Genomic DNA, 20,498 nt, shown 5'->3' with positions numbered 1-20,498 from the left:
ACCTGGAGAAGTTGCATTGCTCAGAAGCCAAAAGAGGAAGTTTTAGTCTTGCTAAGAACTGAATTTGATAGCAGTGAGGGACAGAGCCCATTCCAGCACCATGAGCATTTCAGTGGGCAGTACAGGACTACGTTGCTTTTTCCTCAGTGAAACAGGACTGATGCACAAGCTCTGGGCTGGAGGAAAGAGGAAAGAATACTGGGAAAAGCACTGCCAGTCCTTGCTCACCAGCTTCGGGATCTGAGGGTGATGCTGCCATTGGGGCTGGGAATGGGAGGGAAGAAAATTGAGACAGATCCTGGGAACCTCAAGAAAGTGTTTCCTAAGCGAGGCTTGGCAGAGCCTGCCAGGTGAGATAAGCATTTCCACAGAAGATGAGAGAAACAGATGCTCTTAAAAGGTGCTTCCTTCCCAGCAGCACCACACAGATCCATTTGGAATGGCAACCCCCTCAGATGCTCCCTCCCAAAAGGAGATGCCAGCACTGCCCAGCAGCCAGATCTGCCCTGCAGGTATGAGGCAGATGTGCTTGGCTGGGCTTCTAGCAAGGACCACTGCTGTTTGCCTTGCACACTCCCCAAGCTGATACGTGAAACTTCAGCTTCCACTTATTCACATCTTCTGAGAGATACCTTTGTTCTTTTGCTCTTGGCATTTTGATCTCTAAACACTTGCATAAGCAGCATTTTGATTGTGTTAGGATGAGGGCAGCAGGGATCCTCTCCTGTCACTACAGCACATGCACTTAGCACACAAGAGGCTCTCAGCGAGTCAGGTTTCACTCCTGACATTGGGGTTTTCTGTGTGAACCATTTATTTTGCTGAGTTGGCATTTATACACCCTCCCCCTTCCACCATTTGAAATCCGAGACAAATATAAGCCTGAAGTCCTAACTTTTCTTTTTTCTCACAGAAAGCTAAGCTGGTGTTTACATGTGGCCACCCAAATTCCAGACCAAGCTGCTGAAACCCCGTTTCACTGTTGGTAAAGCGTGTAAGGTCTGGCTGGTGCTGGTTCCCACATTCCTGATCCAGGCAAGCTGGATTAAAGTTCCTCCCTCACAGCCTGCACCTCTCCTCCATGCATCTAAACTTACAGGGATGAATCAACACAAAGGAAAGCCTGGACAAGTGCAGACTAATTTTTCCACAAATTTAAGTGCAGAATAACCTCCCCTCCCTGGCTTTCTCCCCATCATCCAGCTGTGCCCATAAACCAGAGTCTGACGAACCAATGCAGGAGTTGAAGGCAGCTATTAAATCTGCTCCCTGGAGCTTTAACACTTGGAGCAATTTGTAGTGGAATTATTCTCCTAGCTCAGCTTGCAAACCACCTCCCCACAGGGTTCAGTGCCGGGGTCGAGAAACCTGCTCTCCACCAATCCTTCCTCTCCAGAGGAGGGGCTCAGATGGGCACACATCCCCACACTGCCATTCCAGCTGGTGAGGGAGGCCAAGTTCAGCCTCTTCTCCTTCTTGAAACACGTTATTGTTAGTGTTAGCTGATCTGCGAGATATGCCAACTGTCTGGCAAGCAATTCCAGGCAGCATTGTTTGTTTAGGATAGGACTGGGCTCTATGAATCCAAATTAGACATGTTTTGCTTTTTTTTATAGCTAACTCAGCCAGGAATGTCTGAAGGTGTGTTGGGCTTGAGGAGGCAGGGAAACAGCAAAACAGGCCACAAGCCTAGAGCTTTATAAGGGTTTATGTGTGTTTCTTTTTTTAGTTATTATCTTGCCTCCGCTTTAGACTCTTCGGTAAGCCAGAGTGCATCTGTATACCAAATTCTCCTTATCACCACAGAGGCACTGATTTGTTTTTCAGCAATGGACTACAGAAACCAGATTGTTTGTTGTTTGGGTTCTCTTGTTTGTGGTTTATTTTCCTCCCTCTCCTCTGGAGGGCCCTCAAACACTTTACTGGTGAGCACTGGAAAAGCGAAAAGAAGAGTCCGTCAGTACTCCAGCTTCCCCTTCATTGCCACCACTGCTCCAGAAGAAGTGCAGAGCCTCAGGTCTCAGTAATGATCAGAGGATGAGCTGGCTGGCTCCTCAGCAGAGCATCGAGTGGTTCTACAGCCCTGGAGCCACCCCCATACCATTTCCACTGCTCTCAGATGTTCATGTTCAGATACACGAAGTATCCCAGCAGCTCAACCTTGGCACATGGAAGCTCACAAAAAGCCCAGGCAGCTGAAGAGCTGTTGCTTTCTCTCTTGTCCCAATATTGCCAAGGAAGGGGAATAAATTGGGACTTGGTTGAAATGAGCTGGAGCACTTGTTGCTCCATCCCCATGCAAAGTAACCAACCTGGTTCTAGAAGCCAAAAAAACCACTCAGCTTCAATGTGAGGCTTCAATGTAAGGACTAGAAAGTGGCTCTATCATAGCTACAGAAGATGAACATTATATTTAAGCCTCAAAATTACTCACCCTTAACAAAAAATAGCCCTTGTCAGCTCCTTCCTGAGAGCAGCTGCTCTCAGGGACGGAGCAGGAGAGCTGATGGTCCCAGCCCAGGAGACCTCCAAGCATTCCTCCAGGCAGACCAAACCTACTTTTTGCCACAGCCTTCTGGGCTCATCCCTCTGCCTCTCAGGGGCTTGATTGAAGATTAATTGGTGTTCTTTACCTTCCCAGGCTGGTGCCAATGCAGGTAGGAGTCACCAGCACATTTCTCCTGCCCGCAGGTGGGCAGATCCAACCATTCTCCATCAGGACCGTGTGTCCCTTGCTGAATATCAGCAAAGTGCTTTAATCAATTCATGGGTGTCATTTCCCCCAGTTCAACCTCAGCCTTTTTGCATTCACATCGTACCCAGGCTTGTGCCAAGGCAGTAAAAACACACTTACATTTGCTTCCTTCACAGTCCACAGCATCACTGTAGGTGCTTCTCTTAGCGTAAGGAAATCCCTTTACAAGAGAACTGTGTGGAATTGTTACAAAGATTTTTGTTCACCAAAAGCAGCATCATAAAATACAAAGCACCAGCCAGTCTCTGAGCAGCCCAATGCCTTGAAGAAGTAAAGCAGAAACTCATATAAACCTTGAGCAAGCACACACCAGGGAAAACTACCCTGAAATTACCCTCTAGGATCTGCCTGTTGAGACAGGGTGAAGGTTCTGTGCAAAATGAACTTGCATTTATTTGGAAATAAATGACAAATGGCTCCATTTGTCTTTTATTCTCCCATTAACGCTTGAACCTGGGGATTATTATCCCTGCAGTGCCTAAGGCTTGCAGATGAAGTGACCTCTTCATCTGGACAGGATTTCCTTCATTTGGGGAATACCTTTCATCAGCCCATTCAGCCTTTTCACCTGTACCTTTGACCGAATACTTACTTTTCAAGTAATTTTGAAGAGTTTGCCAATTTAGTTCCATATCAGGGATTCAGCTACACAGCTCTGGGGCAAGGAGAACTTCTTGTGAATGGTGCTTGACAAACAAGATCCACAATATAATAATTAGTTCCATAAGCATGAGCTGGGATACAAGCTCCATACAGAAACAGTCTGAGCTATCATTATTTTTGCTTTAGCCATTTCTAGCCACCTTGAGCCATTTATCTGGTGTCTCTGTTTACCCTTCTCCTTCTAAGAGGAAATAATTGGCAGAATGAACAAATAAAATAACCCAACCTGTTATGAGCATGAAAATGTGATTTTATAATTTTGTGCATTATCAGTGATATTTGTTATGGATTTTTATGGAATATTCATTCTATTTTTGTATAATCTAGATATTTTAACTCTCATCATATATCTGGAGGAAGAGCAGGGAATGAAGATTCTCTAGGATGTAAATTATGTGAAATATCAGGATTTGAAGTAAAAATGGATACCTTGGAGAAGGAAATTATGGCGAATAAAAATTGTGGGACTCTGTCAACAAGAACGTGTTCAAAGAATACAAATTCATGCTCTTCTTCCCATTACCTGTGCAGCAAATGTGGTTATGTGTATTTTTCTATTTCATTCCCTCATGCTTCTCTCTTTTTGTTACCCACTCCAGCTGTTAATTTTCTCTCTCCCCTCTTATGTCTTGCTTATGTTTATGATTAATCGTTTCTGTAGTAGACTATAAGTAAAAAGAAACGGAGACAGCTTTCACATATCTGACCCTCGATAGCAAATATCACATATCATTGGAATGATTAATATGCTTAATCCTAAAAATTCTGTTCTCATGTTTAAATCAAAAAGTTAAAACCTTGTTCCATCCTATTTTTAACAATGTGTTCACAGCTTTATTTTCCAGTGAGGAGCAATATATTTCCACGCTGGGCCTGGGGAAAGAGGGAAGGTTGTTCCTTGCATGGGATTGTATTTGTTCCTGTTCTTTTCATTGTCCTGGTCATTAACTCCAAAATCCAGTCATTGAATCTAAAAATTAGTTGTGTTTCTTGTAGGCTTTTTGCCAGGTACCTCTTATCCCCAGCCAGAGGTCTTTGCAGTGATCTGGAGATGTGTAACACCCAGCAAGTGCCGTGTCTCTGTCCAGCCCAGTAGGATAAACCTGATTTATCCTACAATCAGCAGGAGGAAAACTTCAGATACAGCAGAGAAAGGAGAGAGAGGCAAGAATAAGCTCAGGAAACGTGCTGAGTCACCCAAAATGTTGCAGATAATGATTTAGGCCTTGCTGAAATGTGATATTAATTTCCCAGTGTTGTTTTCATTCTTTTCTACAGATTGCCTTAACCTTGGACACAGACAGAAGAATTTCTTCCTTTCATTGCAGTTTCTCTTCTGTCAGAGAAGATAGCAAAACCCCACAAATGCTCTTTGTAAGAGTCATCTGAATAAATGGACAAGACATTTATAGTAGTTCTGCTTTAATATATGTCACTGCCTAAGAGGTTTGCTCTACCCAGAAATACCCTCACACTGGTATTTTCTTTTCTTCTCCCAAAAGAAAGCCCAAGATGTTGGATTACGTGGCTTCCAACAACTCCAGGAAAGACACACCTGTCAAAAAGGAGCTCATATTGCAATAAATATAAATATCAATCTTTATTTTCTTTCAGGAAACGCGTGGATTTTTTTTCTCACAGTGTGAAGAACCACAAGCACTAAGATCTGTTTTGTTTTCTTCCATTTTCAGTCCTCAGTTGTTGTTTTCCCTTTTTTTTCAGTTGAGAAAGCAAAGTGCATGTAGACAGAAAACCTGGAGAAAGAAATGGAAAATATGGATTGAGAAAACTTTAAAAATTACACTTGGAATGAGTCACATTTCTGAAGTTCAATTTTGATTTTTGCAGGGCTTTTTCACTGGAATATTGAAATATATGAGGACAGTAAGTTAATAATGCTTGGACTATAATAGAATATTGACCTATTTTACCTCTGAGAGAGGGGAGGAATAAATCTAGGAATAAATCTAACTTGCAGAACATCCTGTTGCAGTCAGCTCTTTTCCCGCAGCAAAGAGGTGGGAAACAGTGGCCATCATTATCATTATCATCATTAGGATACATAGAAATGTGGATCGTAATTATAGTACATGCCAGAGAGAGCTGTGAAGTGCATTTTATTTCTCACAAAATATCCTGGAGGTGCAAATTAGGCAAAAATAAGATTAATTAAGTCTCTTTTGTCTGCACATTTCCATGCTGAATTTAGGCACTTTAAAATGGGTTAGAGAAAAATCATCAGTGATAGCAAGATATGTTTGTGACAAAAAAATATATTTTTTAATGTAGTTGCTTCCAGGAGTGCCTTTCATGCTTGACCTAGAGGATGTTCTAGGTGGTCCAGAAGAACTCTGGACCTGAGGTGTGCTATGCAAAGCTATGTTTGTGCTGTGAGAAACAAACACTGAACCGAGACAAATTGATTCTTAAATGAACAGAAACATCTGTTAATTGTTTTCTGTTATGTAAGGGTGATGGATGTATTAGCAACTCCAGATCCAATAAAGGAGGAGAGATAAGCGCCCTTTGTTGAGAACAGCCTGATTTGTGCACACAGAGGATACAGAGGAGCAACAGGTAAACTGAATTTCCAGGCATCAAGCCATGGAAATCAGGGGGTGAGGGAAGCCTTACAAAGTTGGGGAGATGCTTCTTGCTATGGTTGATAGCTTCTTGCTATGTTGTGCATATATGTGTCGTACCACTGACATACAATATTTTACATCAGTGCAGTGATGAAGGGTTTTCTTGTGAAAATGAGTAGAGAGGAGACCGGTACCACAGGAGTCTTGAAACAAAGACACTTCCATGATCTGGTAGTACTCTGAGAGAAGACGAACCAAGTATCCAGGATTTTGTCATGAGCTGCTCAAAATTGTGCCTGAGAAAAGCCATCGTATTGAGCTGGGGCTGAGATGTGTGAGTGCCCAAGCTTCTCCCTCATTTGGCTCTCTAGAGTCGACAGTAATGTCTTGTAACACGAAGAGACACTAAGATCTAAATGTCTGACTCACGATGCCCAGATGTGGCCCATTAGCACATCTTTTGCAGCAAACATCTCAGCTACTTTGCCACTCTGTACTGTGAGAAAATAACCTTTTCTTTCCCCCTTCCCTGAACCCATTTCCCAGATTTACTTGGCAATCTTTTTCCTTCCTTGAAACTCTGAGTTCAAGCCTGGGGAAGTTCACATCACATGTTGTCTTGCACTTTCCACCCAGTATCACCACATTCAGGGTTTTCTTGTCCACTGGGTGTTTATGACGATTGAATGAACTTGACCTCAGTCAGCTTTGATTTCATGTCAGCAAAAATACCCAGCAGACCTTCATGAACCAGATTTCTTTCTTCTTCTCCTCCACTTCTAAGTCCCTTCTGACAAAACCAAGGACCCTTGGGCCATATTTCCTATTTATTTCACTGTCTGAAGCTAATTTGAACAGATGCACGGAGAATGACAGTTAACCAGCCTGAAAAATAGGTTTCCAACCCCTGAGGCAAAAGTTTAAACTATTCTCTTTTTTAATTTTTTTTTTGCCTCTATCAAAACAGCCTGAGTAAACCCTGCTGCTGAGCTAGTGGCTAGTTTAGAAATTGCTGCATTCTCTTGTTTTACTCTTTAACCAGGTTTAGAGTGAAGGCTTTGTGTTTCAGATACAATAGAAGAACTACAACAAGAAGTAATTGTACATCACTGACAGGTATCACCAGTCAAAGAAGATGAAACCATTTGTGAAATGCTCCTATTTTCCGGGGCTGATGTAGCTTGTAAGCTGTTTTATTTCTTCATTACTGCTCTCCTTAAGGCTCACTCATGCAGTTCAGGCAATTCACAAGCAATAGGAATTCTAATCCTGCTGTCTTCTTTAAGATCTCATGGTACTTTCTGAAGAGAACCACCACAAATCAAATTCTTCCCCTCCATCCAATTCTTCTCTCTTGATTTTCTTTTATTGTCTAAGAAACAGATCTGATATGCTTCTGGGCTGGAGTTGACCAGAAGTGTTTAACCCCAGAGGCAGTTGCATTACAGCAAGGGACTACTTTGTTCCAATGAAAATCACCTGAAGAAGAAATGAGAAAAGGTAAAATATCCTTGAACACAGATTATGCCATTAAAAGTGAACTATAACTTTATCAGAACCTGAAAAAAAATATGAGAAATTTAAAACACCCTTTCCTTTATACTAAAATGACACTGGGTCATGCTGTCCACTCTTGCAGCCTTCTAACAATTTAAGCAAGTGCTTATGTGATCACCTAGGAATCTCTGATTTTTCACCCTCTGTTTTATAGTGTTTTCAGGTCTCCAAGTGTAAATGTCTACTTGGATACTGAATGTCACACAAATGCCTTTAACAACCCTGAATACAGCTAAACAACATTTTACTACCAGGATGTTGAAACACATTTATACAAAATATGTATACAAAATTTCAAAGAATATAAATGTGCACAAAAAATGAGTATAAAAATAATTGCAGGATACCAAGAAAAGCTAGACAGGTCTAAAATCAAACATTTGCAATGAACATTTGCAATGAACATTTACCCAGTTCTACTCCTAACCACGTGGAGTGGGTAGAGAGACAAGTGGGTAGAGAGACTCCATCAACCCCTTTGTTTTCTTTTGATTGCTTTGCTTGGCTTTTATTCTAATTAAAGACATCCATAAGACTTCAGGGGGTTATTGGTCTTCAGACTATAACTAGGGATCAGGTCTAATGTTATTATTTATCTGTGGAGATAAGAAGATGGAGCTATTAAAGAACCACAGCCATTCAGGAAACGCACTGATAAACAAACACACTCATGTTACATATGTGAGGTATCCACACACACACACACATATGTAAGTGTGAATGAGAACATCTGACTATTAAAATAAATATTTCTTCTTTAGCCTTCCCACATGCTGTTGCAGAGCTGAGCCAAAAGTGGTGCAGAAGCAAGGGGCAGTAGGTAACTCACTCTTGTGCTTCTGCCAAGGCTGTGGCTTCTCCCCGTGCCCACTGTGGGCAGTGTCCAAAGGAGCTGTGTGTGACACCCTCCAGGTTGCAGTGGCATCTCTGAACTACCAAAGACCAAACTGCACAAGGCATGGCACAGATCAGGAGTCAGTGTCTGCTGAGGTATCTTGGTACCACTTCAATTATTCCTGTATCTGGACCTTTCCAGACACTCAGAGCTCACATGACTCCTGTAACCTCTTTGGAAGTTAAAAGGACACAACCTGCTATTCTCAAAGCCAAACTTCTCCCAGGGATGCTGAAATCCCACTCCTGTAACCACCACCAGTGGAGGTGATGCAGAGCAGCTCTGTTTGGCTTCCATCTCTCTCCAGGTGTGAGCCTCTTGGGCCTCTGTAGTGGCCTGATGGAGGAGGGGTAGCAATTTAAATCTATCAATACCTGTGTTCCTTAGTTACTTTCCATGCGCCTGGTCTGAGCATTCCTGGATTCCCAGCACCAAGAATGCAATCATCACTGCTGCTGAGCCTCAGGGTGAGCCCTCCTCTGGAGACCAGGCACTGCATCTCTGTGCTGAACCAGCATCTGTCAGCTCCATAGGTTTGATTAGACCTGACAGAAGACCCTATAATATTCCTTCCAGTGAACGCTAGAGACCAGCCCATACAGCCTTCACTCAATTTGCTCCATTTCTTACTCTCAGCATTCCTTGCACTGTTCTGCTCTCCACACATCTTGTAGCTGCACTCCTCTTCCACTGCAAGTCAAGAATATACATGTTCAGTAGAAAAAAGACCTGTCCTGTTGTTTAGGTACTGTCTGTGATGGGATAGTTTAGAATAGTTTAGTTCCTTCCTTGTGCCTGAGCTTGTGCTCCTATAGCTAAATATCTGACAGCATCATAGGAGAAACACCGAGGCCACCAAGCTTCAAGTCACCTCAGAAGGAAGCTGCACTTGAGCCAGATGACTGGAGCTGGTGTAGTGAAATCCAGGGCCTTGGAACAAATCCTGAAACATAATTTTATCTGAACACAGCACACCTGGCAGTCCCTGTGACTGGGTAAATGCCTTTCAATCTAAAGCAGTGCAGCAAATTTGAACACATCACATCTCTGACAGGAAATCAATGCCTACTTTTAGTACTCAATTTCCAGATCAGATTTTCCCTTTCCCTTTTTCACTGCCAAGTCCCTGTCCTTCCAGTGGCTGCCTTCTGCTTACCCAGGAGAGCTTAAGAAAGGACTGATGTGGAGGAAAATGGTCATTGTTGTTTATGCCACAGTGAGGAGATGCAGGTTAGTGACAGATTGGCGACAGCCCTCAGGTGACAGGTTTCTGCCTGCACTGTCAGCCTGTGAAGGGGATGCTGCTTATCACACTCACTGGTCAGCTTTGCAACCTGAAACACTTTGCAATACTGTTTTCAAAATCTTTGTGCTCAGAGCCAGCAAAAAGAAAGCAGAGACTCAAACACTGAATGTCTGCAACGCTCATGACAGCAAAGTTTGTGCCAAAGAAACCTGGCATGTCTGAACTCCTCATCCTAAGAAGGCTGGTTTTTTCCCCTTTCTCCCCCACTCTCTATCTTCCTTTTCTTCTTGGTTTCCCACCACATCCTGAGGTTTGAGTCACTGTGGGTTTTACTTTTATCAACAATGAAACACAGAGACACCTTTTACAGCTGCTGAACACTTTTCTTCCTTGGAATTTGGCTTTCTAAAGGTGATTTGTTTGCTTTTGGAGAGTTCACACAGGTGTACACAGCCTCAGACTTGCACACAAAGAATGCTCCGTTTGCACTCGCCGTAGGAAAACAAAAGCCATACCCAGCTGGGCCTGTCACTGGGGTTGGTGGCTACTGCCCTGTTACCCTGGGGCAGTAAGGGGATGCCAGATAAGCACTGCCAGCCTAATTAGAGCCCTGCAAAATAACAAAATAAATAATAATAAAAAAAGAACAATGGATGACGAGCCTTTCCAAGATGATACACTGAGAAGTGACAACAGCATCAAGATTAATGTTACTTGGGGCTTTCACATGGAAAAATCATTTTAGAACTGCATTTGCAGCCTCTCATTTCATCCTGCTGCATTTCTCAGTCCCAGGGGAATGTTATTACCTGGGCTAGACCAGTGAGTGGGCTGAGTTGCTCTTCCAGAAGCACATCCTGCTGCTACCTGGCACAGCATCCCATCCCCACATGTGCTGATACCTTTCAAAACTGGCACGTTTCTGTGGAGTTAGAAAACTTGATTAACTTTCCTTCTCAATTTCCATTCTTCTCCCTCATCCCAACCCCAGCATTCTGTTTTACATTCTAGCTCTTCCTCTGCACTTTCTGATTCTCTCTCCTACCAAAAATTATAAACTTCAGTGAGAAGGGCTCATTGGATTGTATTTCCTGCCTGTCAAACAACAGGAAGCATCAGCAGCCAGTCAGAAAACTATTTCTCATGACACCACGAGGTCAGTGAGCTGGGCCCAGGTGCCTTGGAGAACTTCGGAGAGCATCCACGTTAGTATCTAATTGTTAGGATGTTTATCTGAGCTTCTGATCCTGTATCTCTTTCACATTCCCTGTACACTTTGACTCTGTCTGCCATGGTTTCTCAGATGCATTCCATGAGGAAGGTTATTTATATCTCCTGATCAGCTCAGGGTGCGCACAGTGCTTCAAACTGCTCTGGTTGCATAAAGATACTTCCTGCTGGTGTTGCTTCTTTTAGTTTGCTCTGACTTGTGGGGTTTTAGCTCACACGTATCCTGACAAGTGGGGATCTGTGTATGTTGATAAACCCCTTTGCTTTAATCTCTTTGACGTGAGCTAAAATTCTTCCAAGTAAAGAAAACTTTCTCCTTCATTGTGTTTCATTGGGAAAAAGAATTCTATTGTGTGGTTCAATTCACTCATCATGTGAACTGAATAGGAAACAACTGATTCAAAGGGTACACACCATCCAAGACTGTTAATGAATATTGGGGGAAAAGACTTGAAAGAGTGTAGGTTCACTTCCCAAATAATTTATGAAACAGAAAAGGAGTCTTGGTCCTGCTTGGAAAAGCAGTGGGTCCTTGTCGGATTAAACATTTACCCTTAACAATAAGCACATGCTTAAATCCACGTAAGACAAGTGAGACTAAAGAGTGCTGAGCTGGGACTCCATTGCAGAACATTTTCAGCTGTTTTCAACCCTGGAATTTTTTCCCCACATCCTGCAGATGCTGCCGGAAATCCCCAAGACAGCCGAGGGTATTTGGGTATTCACTTCTGCATGTCAAAATTTCCCCATAGGCTTTGCAAAACTTCAACCAGCTCTGCTTTGCGTTTGTCTGAATGACAATGTTAGCTACTGACTTCTGTTGGAGATGGTATAGTTCCAAAAATCAAAGGTTGCTGTAGTGGTTAAATGGAAATAAAAAACAGGCAAACTACCAATTTCCTGCCTGAAATGAAAGTAGCTACCAAGATGCAGTAAAAAAAGTCAACGATTCAAACTGTGTTATTGAGCAGAGTTTCTCAGGACATACCTGAAAGTGACTCTTCACTTTATTTTTCTCATCTATTCCCAGGTAGAAAAGTCTTTCTTTACTGCAATGTGTTGGCAGCAAATAACATTTCATGAGACAGATACAGTCTGCAATGTCCTGTCTGCAGTTCTTATTAACAATTTTCCTACTCATCTATGTCCGTGTCATCTGAAACAAAAGAGTCTACATGTCAGATGTTCATTATATTGATGATGTCCCAATGACAACCAATTTATTTTCCTGCCTTCACCTCGAAGAATTGTATTAGTAATGATGTCTATCTGCTCTAGATATGCTTTGTTAAAACTGATGGTCTGCCATGAGGATACTTAATTATATCTTCTTAAAGGAACACAATTAAGTTTGCAGGTAAAAGATGGCTCTAGAGTTAAAATGTATTTTCAAATTAGTTTTCCTGGTGGACAGGATGTTTAATTTTCATTTTGGTAGTCAAACTAGAGAATTGATCAGAGCGATCTGGTAAGATGAATGCTCTTGAAAGCAGAGCTGGCACACATCAGAATTATCTTTTAACCTTCAGCCAATGTGATATTTGGTGGTAAAACTGGGGAAGCAACAGACACACATGGCAGTGCACGGAGTCATGAGCACCACTGTGGTAAGGACACTGCTAATGGGGACAGGGCTGGCATCCCCTGTACAGGGCTGTCAACCATTGTGCAGGGAGGGCTCTGCTGAGCACTTCCATCAAGGCTTCCTGGGACAGCAGCACGGAACCTTCATTCCCAGCCAGGATCTCCAGTACTACTCCTTCTGTAACAAGAAGCTCATCCTGCACATGAGTTTGTGTTTGGCACTGGAACTATAAATATTCCCTGCCTGAACAAGCCTCTGTGGGACACTTGGCCATCCCGTAATGGGATACAGGGCTTGGGGCACCGCCCACACTTGGATCCTCTGCCCAGAAAAGGGTCAATGTGAGTATAGGTTGACCAAGAACCAACTGATTCACCAAAACCAGCAGAAAGTGTCCTGTTCTCCTGAACCTTCAGAGAACCAGCGGTCCTTCATCTGTGGTTTCCAAACTGTCCTGACACTGGCAGAAGCAAGACTTTCTGTAACAGCTTCATGTGAATCCTTTTTGGGATAATTTATCCTTTCAGTTCAGTCTCCACAGTTTTCCACATCACCTCTGACATATAGAGTTTCCACATTAACTTTAACATATTCATTATTTTTAGCTGAGCAATTCCTTTCTGAAAGCAAATCACTTTTTTTTTTTCATAGCATTTTGGAAACAACCCCAAAGAGATGCCTGAAAGGAATGTCATGAAAATACATGTAGCAATACTTTCCTGCAATACAAAACAGAACTCATTTAACATGCAGATCTCTGCAAATGTTGGAAACCACCTGCCTCCCAAAGCACACAATTCTGTAGTCCAAACCAGAAAAATAAATAAATAAAAGTATCTACATGCACACACATACACATCTATGGATCCTTATCCAAGTCTATTTTAGTACAGCAGAAACCAGAAACTGGGGATGTAAAAAAGGACATAAAGAAGAAAGTCCTTTGTGCACTACTAATTTAAAAATAGTCTATCATAATTATTTCCAGAATATGTCAACATATAATTTAAAACAAATGTTTTGGATGAAAAAATAGCTTTTAAAATTACTGGTGGCAAGTAATATTTATAATAATATTGATTTTATTTGTGGTCTTTTCTCTCCTGCTTTCTGGTAAGCCACTCATTACTGGAACGTATTTACCATACAGTTTGGACAAGAAATTGCCAATCTGTTGTCTTTCTGCAAATTGTACAGTATGATATTTTGTTAGTTGATTTTAATAATGATGATGATACCAGCTGGCTCAATCACATGCTAATATTTCTGTTTATTAACTGGGAAGACAGAAAAACTTAAAACTAAAAATAATTAATACTAAATCACAGAATGGTTTGTGTTGGAAGGGATCTTAAAGATTATCTTGTTCAATGGGCAGGGACACCTTCCACTTTCCCGTGTTACTCCAAGTCCCATCCAACCTGGCCTCGAACACTTCCAGAGATGGGGCAACCACAGCTTCTCTGGGCAACCTCACCACCTCACAGGAAAGAATTTCTCCTGCACATCTAATCTAAATTTCCTCTCTTTCAGTTTGAACCCATTACTCATTCTCTTATCACTACAGTTCCTGATGCACAGTCCCTCTCCAATAAGTAATGATAATAAATGCACTTCCAGGTGCAAACATCTGGTTGAAATCAATGAATTTAATTAGTTTAATGAGTTGCAACTCATTAAAAGAAAATACTGCAGAGAGTTGGCAAGTATTGATCACAATGTGACCAAAGTGTTCATGCTGATTAAACTTTTCGTGTTATTCATGAGTCAATTTTTGAATCAGGCTTTAAGTACTGTACCTGCTCCAGCTGACAGACCAAATCAAACCAAATCAAACCCAACCAAACCAAACCAAAAAAGAGACCGTTCTGAAAAAAAGCCAGATGAGACATTTGAGCTGGGCTGTGTTCAGGAACACTGGGAATATTCTCTGCTCTCCTGGTTCCCATGGTGGGAGATCCCTGTCCCTCACAGATGCTGCTGATGCTGCTTAAGCCTCTCTCTTCCCAGGTTAAAAGTTTCACCACTAAGCTAATCCAGAGCACCAGATCCAATAGATCTTATCCACTGAGGAAACACTGTACTCCAGCACTATGGATTTTCCATGCAAGTACAAGAGATTAAATCAAACCTCCAGATACAACAGAAAAAAAACCCCTCCTGTTCTTTAGCAAAGCTTGGATCGAGGTTTAGATCCAAGCTTCATGGCTCAGGATCGTTGCCAATTCTGTCATGTCTTTCCATTCCTCTTTCTGGACACGATCAATAGCAGCCGTGCCAGTAGAAATGAGCGTTGGAGGCTGTTTTTAGAGCCCTGGTGATTTGTGCTAAAGCAAAAAAGGAACAATACTCCAGCTGAAGCCTCACTTCATGAAATTTCCATCTCCATCCTGCAGGCCTGGGGTTTGGATGAGGTTCAGTTTTGAGGTGCTTAGCACTCAACTCACCAGCTAACGAGCACCGTGCCGGCCAAGACCTGGTTCTGCTCCGTTTCAACACAGCCTCAACTCGTCACCAAAATCAATAGATGGACTTGAGATTTCACCATAGTAACACACAAGAAAAAATTAAGGGCCCTGGGAATTTGCTCCTTTTGCTAGATTTTGAATGCTTTAGTCTAATTCTTTACCACAATGCATGACCCTGGACTAAACCTCTTGAGATTAATTCATGGACCAGCTTTGGTGAGCTCTGCATTCAGCTTATTCTGAGAAAAACATCAACCCTTCATATTACAAGAGGAATGAAATTGTGTGGGTAGGTGTACCTGTGAGAAAAATGTTAAAATTATTCTTGTTCTCTTACACATTTCAAACACAAACCACAGAATTCATGTACTCTTTATAAACAAGCTCTCTATGAGACTTCCACATAAATATTGCATTCAGTCAGGTTCCTGACACATTATTAATAGGTTTTCTGTTTTCACCCAACAGATTTGATAGAAAACATTGTCTGCTCTATGAGGAATACACAAGAACTAGTTGGCATCCATGCAATATATGCTGCTTGATGTAAATTGCTTCAGAGCTAGACTTACAAAATGTTTATTCAAGGCCTTGCAGCAATCTGTTTGGATACACAGCAGCTAGGGAACATGTCACCTACAATGCTGCTGGGCAGAGTCTCCATTTAAATCATTTTAATGGTAATAAAAGCCATGCTGCACAGAACCCTGTGCAGAGACTGCAAGCCAAGCCATGTTTAAGAAAAGTTGATCTTTTATTTATCTTTATGGGGGAGCTGATAAACTGAGGCTTCTGCTGGATACCCTCAGCAGAAGCACATGGGGCCTTTTGGTGACAGTGCATCCCTTGGAGTGAAGCTGGGTGTGATACCTCTCCGTGTAGTGGCTCCACCTGGATTCAACACTTTACCACATTTTTGTCTACAAATTCATTTTAAAGGTCTTTCAGAATATTTTTTTTTTTAAATACCATTGTACGATACTAAATTATGTGCTTATGCTGACATATGCAAATCAAAAACTTTTGCGGGGCACGAGGACTAAAAAATCATCCTCATATTTACAAACCAGCAATAGTCTTTGCCATCTGAACCTCCAACAAGGAATGTCATATCTGAATGACAATCCACAGGTAAGCTTTCCATCCACCAGCAGCAGTAACATCTGGGGCATCCTATTAATTTGTTTTCTCAAAGGCAATCCCACAAGGATCTGATCAAACAGCCCAGTGGAATCTGAACATCAGGAGGAGATCCTGACTCCAGGCGCTCGCAGACCGATGCTGCCCAGGGCACAGCCAGGTGACACAGAGCTGTGGTGACAGGAGCACAGTGTCCCCCCCAGGCTGTGCTGAGTGCTGTAATGGGTGTGTGGCTGGTGTTGTGCCACACTGGTTGCCAGTCACAACCAGAGCAAGCTGCTGGTGAAGTGCAAAGAGAAAAAGCACTGATCCATCACCAGCCCTGGCTATACCGTGAGAGAGACCACAGGGGTTTTGCTTTGTTTCTCAGCTTGACTCAGCATGGAGCAGGTGCAGAGCTGGCAGCCAGGAGCAGCAAAGGCTAGAAAATGTTGAGCTGAGCAAGGAGGAAATGATGGTGACCCACCATATAATTGCTCTGAGGATAATCTTTCCTCCCCAAAGGCCCTGCAGGGCTGTCTGCAGGCGAGCTCTCGCTTCAGTCGCTCACACACCGAGTTCACAGGATTGGAGAGGCTCTTGCAAATCAGTGCAGCCTCCAAGTTTTAGGTAACAGTATTACCTCTGACGGCCCTACCCCACTCTGTGCAGCTGTCAGATGCATGGTTGTACAGGGCTAGAGCCACATCTATCTCCTCATCTGGTTTTTGTTCAGATCTCCAGATTTTTCTATTCCCTGCTGCCTTTAACTCATTGTCTCCTGTTAAATTGATTGACAGGCTTGGCAACCATGCCCTCTTAAAAAAAAAGAGAATAAAAAAAAAAGCAGTGTCTTGCCAGACAGAGTTTAGAGACGGTTCTGCATACATCTGGAATGTAGCAAACCATGAAACACTGGTGTCCTCTTAAAGCTCCCCTTTAACCAGCCAGAGGTTGCATAAAGACAGTGCTGTAAAGGTCCAGCCCAGCTGGGCTGTAGGTAATGTACCGATGTTGAAGGAAGAACATTTTAAAAAGGCTGGATCATTCTGCTCCTTAAGCTCCCTTGTATTCTCCCTGTAAATCTGGCCACACTCACCATGACTGATCTAAAATATTCCATTTTTAATTAGTTCCAGGCTCGCAAATGTGATTGCTACATCTGCACGACATAGCAGTGCCAAATCAAAGTCTGAGGCTGATGAACAAGTACTGCACAGTTTAAAGACCTGTTGAAGGAGAAAACAGGGCTACTCTACTATTGGAAATGCCTTTTGGAAAGTTTGGAACAGCCAGGTCTCCACCTCAATCTCACATTCCCACTAAAAATGAGAAATTGGGAGATACTCTTTAACTTCTTCACGATTGAAAAAAACAGCTCTCAGAAAAAAATGAAAATTTGTAAATGTTGTGCTGTTCTGAAGATGTCTCTCTGCAGAGTTACCACCAGGAATTGTATCTGGAGGCTGGGGAATACCTTGACTCACTGACCTCATGTTTTAAAGCTGTCATGTCTGTTACTGTCTCCTGGGGCATCCCACAACACAGGGGTGGAACAAACATCCCATGTACTCCCAAGTGGCACAACAAACTTCCTTTGCTCTGGATCTCTGCTTACAGTGTCCTCTTTCGGTAGTGTCTAACTCAATGTTGTTGATTCTCTGTCCTCTGTCAGAGACATAACAGTTTAATAAGGATGAGACCCAAATGCTGATGGGAACCCTGTTGTCCCAACAGCCAGGTGCAACCTTTCCTCCATAAATACAAGCCCCTCTGCTATGGAGTTCTGCTGAGCAGCTAGTTGAAATGCATGGCACCTCAGGGGGAAGTTAAAGAATTCCTTGAGAAATTATCTTATAAGGAAGACAGTAACATGAGAAGGAATGCATCACTAATAATAAAGCATATGAGCATGGCTGATAGACAGAGAGACAGATAGGCTGAGAGATAGTCCCGAGTATTACTCTGTGGAATTTTATGCCAACTGAAACTAACATTTCTGTGGTTCACAGAAATCATTGCTGTCCCTAATTAGATGTCATGACTAAGCCATCCTAAGTCTGTGCATATGGGGGGTTTTTTTAAATTTTATTTTTGTTAATGTTCTGTGTTACTTTTTTACTCCCTTGAGATCAAGGCTGAAACTCTCACAAGGACTAGGAGGTGAAATCTAAACCATTACAAACTGTGACTTACATAAATCTTACCATATGCACTTTTGGAATGTCTCTTATATTTTAAACTAGAGGTCTGTGTGTAAATGTTCTGGCTTTCAAGTCTCAAACCCAGGAAAATGGATGTCTCTCAGCTTTAATAAGATCTCTTGTGCAAGGATAGTAGCACCTGGCTTCCCACTGCAGGATAAAAAGAGGGATTTCCCCCTCTTCTGTGCCTTTGTGAGACCCTATCTGGAGTGCTGCATCCAGCTCTGGGCCCCCAATATACAAAGGATATGGACCCCTAAGAGTAAGTCTAGAGGAGGCCACACAGATGATCCGAGGGCTGGAACACCTCTGCTCTGGAGGCAGGCTGAGGGAGCTGTGGTTGTTCAGCCTGGAGAAGAGAAGGCTCTGGGTAGACCTTAGAACACCTTTCAATACCTACAAGGGCTCCAAGAGAGCTGGAGAGGGACTGTGGACAAGAGCATGGAGTGACAGGGCAAGGGAGAATGTCTTTAAACTGAAAAGGGTAGGTTTACACTGGGTACTAGTAAGAGATTCTTCCCTGTGAGGGTGGTGAGGCCCTTGCACAGGTTGCCCAGAGAAGCTGTGAACGCCACATCCCTGGAAGTGCTGAAGGCCTGGTTGGATGTGGCTTGGAGCAACCTGGTCTAGTAAGTGGCATCCCTGTCCATGGCAGGGGCATTGGTCCCTTCCAACCTAAACCATTCTACAAAATCTGATCACACAATCACTTTGTTTGCAACTTCTTACAGCTCCTGTGGCTGGGGGCTGCTTACAAAGAGGTGCTGAGGAGATGAGACTGGAGTCTCATCTGTTCCTGAGGTTAAGAACTGTCTAGAGGCAACATTCCTTTGCTTCCCAAAGGCTTGAGTCTCTGGCTGGCTGGAACAAAAGCCTGTCTGTTTCTGCCTTGCCTTGTCAGGATTAGCAGTACCTACCTGGGATCTGCAGTGTTGACCATGGCTGTCAATTAAAACTAAACACATTTCAGCATGGCTGCCAGCCAAAAACACAGAACCTGCCAAATAGTAAACACAGAAGATCTGCCTAGCTTCAAAACAATTGTGCCACCGCTGCGAGGAGAGAGTGCATATAATTCCTCTGTAATCCAGGGGCTGCCAGTGCCAATTCCCAAATGACAGATGAGGTCTTCAAAAGGAGCCCTCCAGAGCTGACTGACTGCTATCTTTCTTCAATGTGAGATTTTTTTATTTTGTCATAACCTTTCTTAAAATATTCCTGATTCATAGCAGTGCTTTTGCTCAGTAAGAAATGAGGGCACTAAAATGCATCAGACACAAATAAAACCACAGCACTTGATCAAAAGACCACAACAAGTGGACTTAGATTTTTTAGAATGGGTATCTACTTGTGATGTTCCATTAAAGAATCCATTGAGCTTGTATAATTAAATAATAAGGGAAATTATTTTTGTAAAACTAAACCCATAGTGAGGGTGAAACTTTCTTATAAACTCTCTTCTGAAGGGCATAGGACAATCATCATATGGTGGTTCAAACTAACAAAAAGGTGTATCAACTGTAAAAAAAGTCATCTTCCAAACTGAAAGTGGATACTCACCACAAGAAATATATCTAAATTAACAGTGATGACTGAAAAAGATCTCAGAAGATGGAAACAGATTGAGCTGTGCCTAGAAGCTTTGGGACATTTGGACATCTGAAATAAAGTGTCTCAAAGCTGCTCATGCTTGTGGCAGCAGGGAAGAAATGGGGCTGCTCTCCTCCCACCTCCATGGGCCTCCAATCCAAAGCTTGGCTCTAATCCTTTGATTAGAAACCTGAAAGCAAACAGTTTCTATTTCCTGAACTATTTAAGAGCAATACGAAAGACATAAGAAGATGATGAGGAATGGTGACAACTCTACATGCTGCCCATAAGGTGGTGTGTAAGGCAGCCTGCACAAACTCTTGTGGAGATGATACAGTGGAGACGAGGAGAGACTTATTTCCTGGCATCTCAAGGGCCAGACCTTGGAATGCTGTAGAGTTCTTTTTTTTTAGGTTTGTAAATCATCCTTAAAGCCTACAACAGATGAAATATGGTTTTAATTTTATATTTAAAATGGAAACCAAACAAAGATGCCAGAGCACATTCTACTCTGTTTAACTGAACTTGGTAAAGCCTATGACAGCCACGTTTTCTTTTGCCAGAGAAACCCACTTGCCTTTTCAATTAGGCTTAGATTCAC

The 20,498-nt window shown here is 42.5% G+C and overlaps 1 long non-coding RNA gene across 4 annotated transcripts in view; it reads right to left on the bottom strand.

The window, feature by feature from the left end:
- Positions 1 to 5,003: 5,003 nt before the first annotated feature.
- The window catches only part of LOC116450611, a 213,586-nt gene continuing 198,091 nt past the window's right edge, over positions 5,004 to 20,498 (bottom strand). For 3 of the 4 annotated variants that reach the window (XR_004242845.1, XR_004242846.1, XR_004242849.1), the window contains one exon: positions 5,004 to 10,623. This is a non-coding gene — a long non-coding RNA (uncharacterized LOC116450611). The remainder of the gene's footprint in view (positions 10,624 to 20,498) is intronic. The other variant, XR_004242848.1, reaches the window with a different exon arrangement.

Source organism: Corvus moneduloides, chromosome 13 (genome assembly GCF_009650955.1).
Source record: "Corvus moneduloides isolate bCorMon1 chromosome 13, bCorMon1.pri, whole genome shotgun sequence".
In the NCBI taxonomy this organism is placed as follows: Eukaryota; Metazoa; Chordata; class Aves; order Passeriformes; family Corvidae; genus Corvus; species Corvus moneduloides.
This window is presented reverse-complemented; position numbering and strand designations above follow the sequence as displayed.